The following is a 7105-nucleotide window of genomic DNA, read 5'->3' on the forward strand; positions in this document are numbered from 1 at the left end:
GTCATCTTCATGCTGCTGTCTAGAGAGAGAGAGGAACTCCCTCCCTCTTTCCCTCAACCTCAACCATTTGATCTGGGATAGTCTACCCCCATTTTCCAAACCAGATTTCTCCAGTTTCACACTTATTCTCTCTAGAGGAGCAGACACAGGCTTCACGCTGCGGCAGACAGCCCTTTGAGGCGAGGAGGACATTAACAATTGTCTGGTGTATCTGGTTTTGGTGAGGCCTCAAGTCAAAGTTCCCTAAGCAACTTTGTCTCTTGCTAAGAACTATGAATTTCAGGATGGTTCTCAGCCCCTCCATCGCAATACTATAAACCGAAAATCAAAACAATTGTTGCTGCTGCTGTTCTGGTTTGGACTTGATATGCCTTAAAGAGGCCTGACTTGAGCTCTAGTCACTTTTGAAAATTTGGGCCACTAGTATCTGCTTTCCTGCAGAGTAGTGACAGCAAAGTCACCTCCTCATAAGGTTACTCAAACTCAAAGTATATAAAAAAAGAAAAGGGATCATTACTGTTTCTGTTTTTCAAAGGTTTATACCAGCTGGTTGCCTTGGGCCCCAGTTTTACTTCACCTCCTGACAAATTGAAACCACTGCACTATACTATAATGAAAAAAAAAAAAAGCTAATACTACCTCAAGCACATTTTCATTTGTCAAACATTTCCTTTTTGAGTATATGCATGTTTTCTATCTCACTAAAATCTAATCTCCTCACTCCACTGTCATAGGCTGGAACAAAGCATAGTCTCAAAAAATGTGAAACATAATGAAAAAAGGTAAAACCTCAAAAGTGAAAGATAGTTACAGCGGTTCTGATGGATCCCACTTGAATGGGCTTAGCAGATTTAAACCTGAGTTACAAGGGCATGCTACCATCTCTCTTGCTGCTCCTATGGTTCTGTTCAGTGTTAAGGGAGTATGGCTCATTAGAGCAACACTTCCTGCAGAACAGCACAGGAGAACTTGATGCCACTCCAAGAAATCCCGTCAGACTTCAAACAACTGTCATATCTGTCCCTCCTTTCCTCCTCCAATTCCATGATGATGAGCAAAGTGGAAAAAACTCAGATAGATGATAAGTAGATTCTGGCTTGGGCTGTGAGTCCACACAGAGGTGTAAGAATTTTCCTTAAGCCACTGCACACGCCACCTATGAAGGTATGCTGAATTAAGCTGGTGCTGTGCACCTGCTACTTTCCCTGAGCAGGAAGCGGGTGGAGTCTTGGCTTTGTCCTCCCACACCTCCAATGTACTGGCCAGCACAGCTGAGCACTTGTGGGTGGATGGCTGTGCGGGAGAGGGCTACCGTTTGTGAGATAGCCACAGTCTAGTACAGAAATATGAAAAAGAGATGGACTGACATACTTAGAGGATGTACTCAGTAGCAGAACTGCTGAAGGAAGACTATTGTTCCACTGAAAATAGACCCAAAGCAAGAGAACTGAAAAAACAAATAGTAAAATGAGGAGGGATTGTACTGCTGGTCTTTATGAATTAGCCCTTACTTCAAGAAACAAAAACATCTTGCCATCTTCCAGTTCAAAGGGACTGGGCAGTTTCCCTCATGGGGCACCTGATGATTCCCCCCTGTGTAAGGGAATCTCCAGCTGCCAAAAGTCTAGCCTAGCTGGCCCTATGTCACTCTTTCCTGTCCCCTGTCCCTACTGGCATAGGGAGCATGTTGGGAATATGCAGGTTGGGGAGGGGTCCTGGTTTACTACACTCTTATCAATCTCCAGCTAGTATAATAAACCCAAGGAACTGCTACAAGTCAGGAAAGCTTAGAACTGCCCTAAGGCTTGTAGTGGGGTTCTAGGTTAGCATACATCAGTCCCTGGATCTGGGGTCCACAAAGGAAGCCCAAAGACCTTTGCTCAGCAGTTTTGTTTCAAATGCAGGTCACCCAGTTTGGAAACCTGACCTTTCAATCCTCTGCTCCAGTCAATAGATATTCTGCCCCACTGGAGAACGGCTGAGATTATGATTGCTACAGGTGCTATTGACCTTTTGCTGTGGCTCCCCTCCCCATCCCCCGCTCCCTTATGTAAATATTTGTTTTAGAATCTTGGGAATTTTCTGTGTATTTGCATTTGGGAACCCATCCAGATTTCAGGTTTTGACTGTTAGATGAAAGTTGTTTGTCTTGAGCATGTAAAAGCTTTTTTCAGGTCAGTTAGGAGAGAACTAGGTCAAATTTTACATCCAGACTTTTGATCCTCCAGGGAAAAAAAGCCCAATCCCATGACTTAACACTTACGCCTTAAGATGCTGCCTTTTTCCATTAGAGTCACAAGCACACAAATCCATATACCCAGATACAAGTGCAGTGATTAATACACTAGTTCAATCACATGCAAACACACATAACTATGATTCAGCCACTCACTTGTTTTCACTTCCCTTTCTCTGTTCTGGGACTGTGGTACAAAGAAGGACAGAAGATGGCAGCAGATCTATCACATATTCAGCTGATGGTATGTGGAGTTGCAATCTTCACAAGGGATAGAGTATTCCATCCATCTCATTAGTAGCCCGACCCCATAAATCTCCTGTCCAGCATTATCAGTTTTGCTGTCATTTTAAAAATGGACAATTATGGTTTTAATTAAATTAGCTTAAACCTTTGTCCCTTTCTGACTTAGTGCTGCTGAAATAGGATTTTGCTGTGGCACCATTTTTTTTAGCCATGGTTTTTAACAGCAGTGGCAGCAAGCAGTAACTTCCTCGATCTTTACATGCTAGGTGTCCATAAAACAGCTCTTCTCTGGGGAGTTGGAAGTAATGCAAGAGAAGCATTAACTGTCTTGGCTGGAAGCCTAACCTGCAGTGGCTTGAGCTCTGCTGTGGGAAAACTTACTGCAGAGTCACAGCCCTGCTACTATCAATTAATCTCAATATGCACAAAGAATAGCAGATCTAAGGCGAGGGTTGTGGAATTATAACAAGGAAAGTGATGTTTTGCTTCTAAGCTGAAATTCCAATCTGTACAAGAAACAGGACCTGAAAATCAGTAAAACAAACAGCAGATTAGTCAAAAGTCTAAATTTAGGGGTTTTTTTATTCTTCCTTTTCCTTCTGTATATGCTACAGTTTCAGATGGGTGATGGAAATCAATGCAGTAATTATGACTGCATTATGACCTCATGTGAGCCCATGGTAGCCTGATAGGAGGATTTGGCAGGGAATGGTTAGGACCTTTTAAATTATCGGATGGCCCCTTTTGAACAGCAACTGGTACTGTACTGTCAGCTCAGCAAATAAAACCACCCCACCTTTTAGGCCTACCAACTAGTTTGTTCTAGTACCAGATAGTTGACTTGATTTTTTGACTTGCTGTACTTCAAGGCCATGCTGGATGTACAATTCTCTATGAGGGAAAAAACCATAGCCTGGTTTAGCGATGCCAGACAAGCAGCATACCTATCCATTCAGCAGGCCTGCCGACACGGTGGGGAAAAGGGGCAATTGCCTAGGGGCCCGGGCAATTTAAAAGGGCCCGGGGGCCCATGACTACCACCGCTGCTGCAGTAGCAGGGGCCAGGAGCCCCGGGCCCTTTTAAATTGCCCAGGCTGGCTGCAGGACTCCTAGGAGCACGCAGTGTGGTACCAGCAGCAGCGAAGGCAGCTGGGCAGGCATGTGTAAGCCCTGGCCATCATAGGCACCGAGTTTCTAATCTGCTGGGGGGGGGGGGGGGGGGGGGGGGGTCCCCCCCGGCCCCCCCCCGGCCCCCCCCCCAACCCACCCCCCCCCCTCCCGCCCTGCTTCCGCCCACCCCTGCTCTGCCCCCGCCCCGCCTCTTCCCCGCCTCTTCCCGCCCCCACCCGGCCCCTTTCCTGCCCAGTTCAGCCCCCTCCCCAGAGCACGTTGTGCCCTTGCTCCTTCCTCTTCCCCCCCAGCACCTCCAGACGCTGCAAAACATCTGATCCACGGCAGGCGGTAGGCTCTGGGAGGGAGGGGGAGGCGCTGATCGGCAGGGCCCACTGGCGGGCAGAAGGAGCTGTGGGGAGGGTGAAGTTCTGATAGGGGAGCTGCTGGTGAGTGCTCAGCATCCACCATTTTTTTTCCTATGGCTGCTCCAGCCTCACAGCACCCAGGAGTCGGTGCCTATGCTGGCCATGCCGGAAGAGTGCGCCCAGCAGTGCAGCTGGCAGCAGCTCACTGGGCACCAGCCAGCACAGGTGCAGCACCGCCCAAATGTCAGGCAGGCGACGTCCGCACGGGCGTGGCTTGTGCATGTGTGCAGCAGCTGCCACACGTGATCCAGCTGTGTGCCCATGTGGCAATGCCACACTGGGTCAGTAGCAGCGTGGGGCCTGGCTCCAGTCCACCCTGCACAAATCAAACCTCAGCCATCCCTTAAGAACATCAGAACATAAGAACATAAGAATGGCCGTACTGGGTCAGACCAAAGGTCCATCCAGCCCAGTCTGCCGACAGTGGCCAATGCCAGGTGCCCCAGAGGGAGTGAACCTAACAGGTAATGATCAAGTGATCTCTCTCCTGCCATCCATTTCCACCCTCTGACAGACAGAGGCTAGGGACACCATTCCTTACCCATCCTGGCTAATAGCCATTAATGGGCTTAACCTCCATGAATTTATCTAGTTCTCTTTTAAACCTTGTTATAGACCTAGCCTTCACAACCTCCTCAGGCAAGGAGTTTCACAAGTTGACTGTGCACTGTGTGAAGAAGAACTTCCTTTTATTTGTTTTAAACCTGCTGCCCATTAATTTCATTTGGTGGTCCCTAGTTCTTATGTTATGGGAACAAGTAAATAACTTTTCCTTATTCACTTTCTCCACATCACTCATGATTTTATATACCTCTATCATATCCCCCCTTAGTCTCCTCTTTTCCAAGCTGAAAAGTCCTAGCCTCTTTAATCTCTCCTCATATGGTGACCTGTTCCAAACCCCTAATCATTTTAGTTGCCCTTCTCTGAACCTTTCTAGGGAGCCCATTAACTGTTGTGCCCTGGAGCCCAGAATTGCTGTCGGCGGGCCTGCCATTCAGAGATGGGAGGGATGCTTCATGATCCAGACAGGTCATCTGCTTCTAGTGCAGGTTCTCCTCCTGCTGTTTGCCATTCACTGTGGATGGAGCTAGTACGTGATGTCTATTGACACTTGGTTACTCATTTATCTTTGTAATCTGTCTTCAGAGCTACTCTGTACTTGCTTGCTTCCTGTGCTAGTACACAAAGGAGCGGTGGACTTGTTATGGATTTATAGGGCTCCACATCATGACTCGCACCTATCTGAATTTACACCCCTAACACCAATGAATGCCTCTCACAGGTTGCAGGTCTAATTTAGACATGGTATGTTTTGGGGTTTCAGGTTATTTGCTGAGAACCAAGAATAGCTGGTAGAGCTGAAATGCAGACTGCAGTGACTATTTACAATGTTATTAGCCAATTAACTACCTAGGGTTAAATTCAGCTCCAGGGATGAATATAACCCCCGGAGCTTGGCTTCATAACTTACTCTGAACTCCTGATAGTTGCGGGCACCTTGACCTGATGTCCTGATGTAGTTGTTTCTTTAGTTCATATATCTATGTGGGAATTATTTTATTATATGATTTTTTAATTGTTTCTGGAGACAATTTGTGCCCATATGTAGATGTATTGGGCCACATGTTCAGCTGGTGTAAAGCAACGTAGCTCTGTTGACTGCATCAATATTTAATGCTTGGCTGCTTTGGAAACTCTAAAGGTACAACATAAGTTTGGCTGCAATCTCAAACATACCACGGTTTTACAGTATATTTTCTTGAATTATGATATAAGGGGCTAGAGGGGGTGTTTTGAGGTCTCCCTTGCTTTTGAAAGACCAATGGGGATGATTTGCGGGCTACGAGGAATTCACCCCTTCTTTGAATAGTGGTCTGAGGACAATCAGTTGCTTCTAATGAGCTAACATTTCCCTGATCTGTTCCCCTGTCCCTCCCAAACAAGCAAGCAAGCAAACAAACAATTAAAAAAAAAAACTCGTTATGCAAAATATTTCTAATACCACTAGAATTATTTTTGCAATATGATGGGCTACCACGGTAGTTTCTGATGCATAGACTCAAATCCTGTGCTTGGAGGTAAGGACACAGCATGTGTCTGGGTCAGTATATTGCTTCTCTGTTAGGTCCTGTATTTTTGATGCCCAGCATGCTCTGAATAGGAGATGGCACCATGTTGGATATCCAACTGAACATGGCTCCCACTGCGGTGCTGTGGCTAAGAGAGCTAATGTAATCCTTGGATGTATAAGCAGGAGAATATCAGGTAGGAATGGTATTACCTCTATTACCTCTATATCATTGGTGAGACTATTACAGGAACATTGTGTCCAGTTTTCAGAGTGGTAGCTGTGTTAGTCTGTATCAGCAAAAACAACGAGGAGTCTTTGTGGCACCTTAGTGGAAAATACAGTAGGCAGGTATTTTCCACTTCATGCATCTGATGAAGTGGGGTTTAGCCCACGAAAGCTTATGCCCAAATAAATTTGTTAGTCTCTAAGGGGCCACAAGGACTCCTCGTTGTGTCCAGTTTGGGTATCTGAACTTCAAAATGGGTATTGACCAGTTGGAAAAGGTTCAGAAAGAGCTACAAGAATGATCGGAGGACTGGAAATCTGGCCTTACAGTGAGTGACTAACGAAGCTCAATCTATTTAGTTTATCAAAGAGAAGCTTAAGGGGCCAGATATTTAAAAGTATTTAGGTGCCTGAAGATGCAGTTGGTGGCGTTTGGTGGGATTTTCAGAAGCACTTAGGGGCCTACTTCTCATTGAAGTCAGTTTTTTAACTCTGGCTCAAGGTGACTTGATCACAGGTTATAAGTACCTATCTGGGGAGAAAATATTTGATAGTAGAGAGCTCTTTAATCTAGGAGACAAGGGCATGACAAGATTCAGCTCCTGGAAACTGAAGCTAGACAAAGTCAGACTAGAAATTGTTTCACTAGCAAAGACTGAGGCTCAATGCAGGGTAAGTTGAACATGTGGAACATTATTAAATCCCTGTACACTGTTTTATCCATGTGGCTGCATTGCTTTCAGCCTAACTCCACCCTTTTCCAGTTCCCCTGCTGTCCCCTTAGTA

This window comes from Terrapene carolina, unplaced genomic scaffold, assembly GCF_002925995.2.
Source record: "Terrapene carolina triunguis isolate 2854851 unplaced genomic scaffold, T_m_triunguis-2.0 Scaffold68, whole genome shotgun sequence".
Lineage (NCBI taxonomy): Eukaryota > Metazoa > Chordata > Testudines > Emydidae > Terrapene > Terrapene triunguis.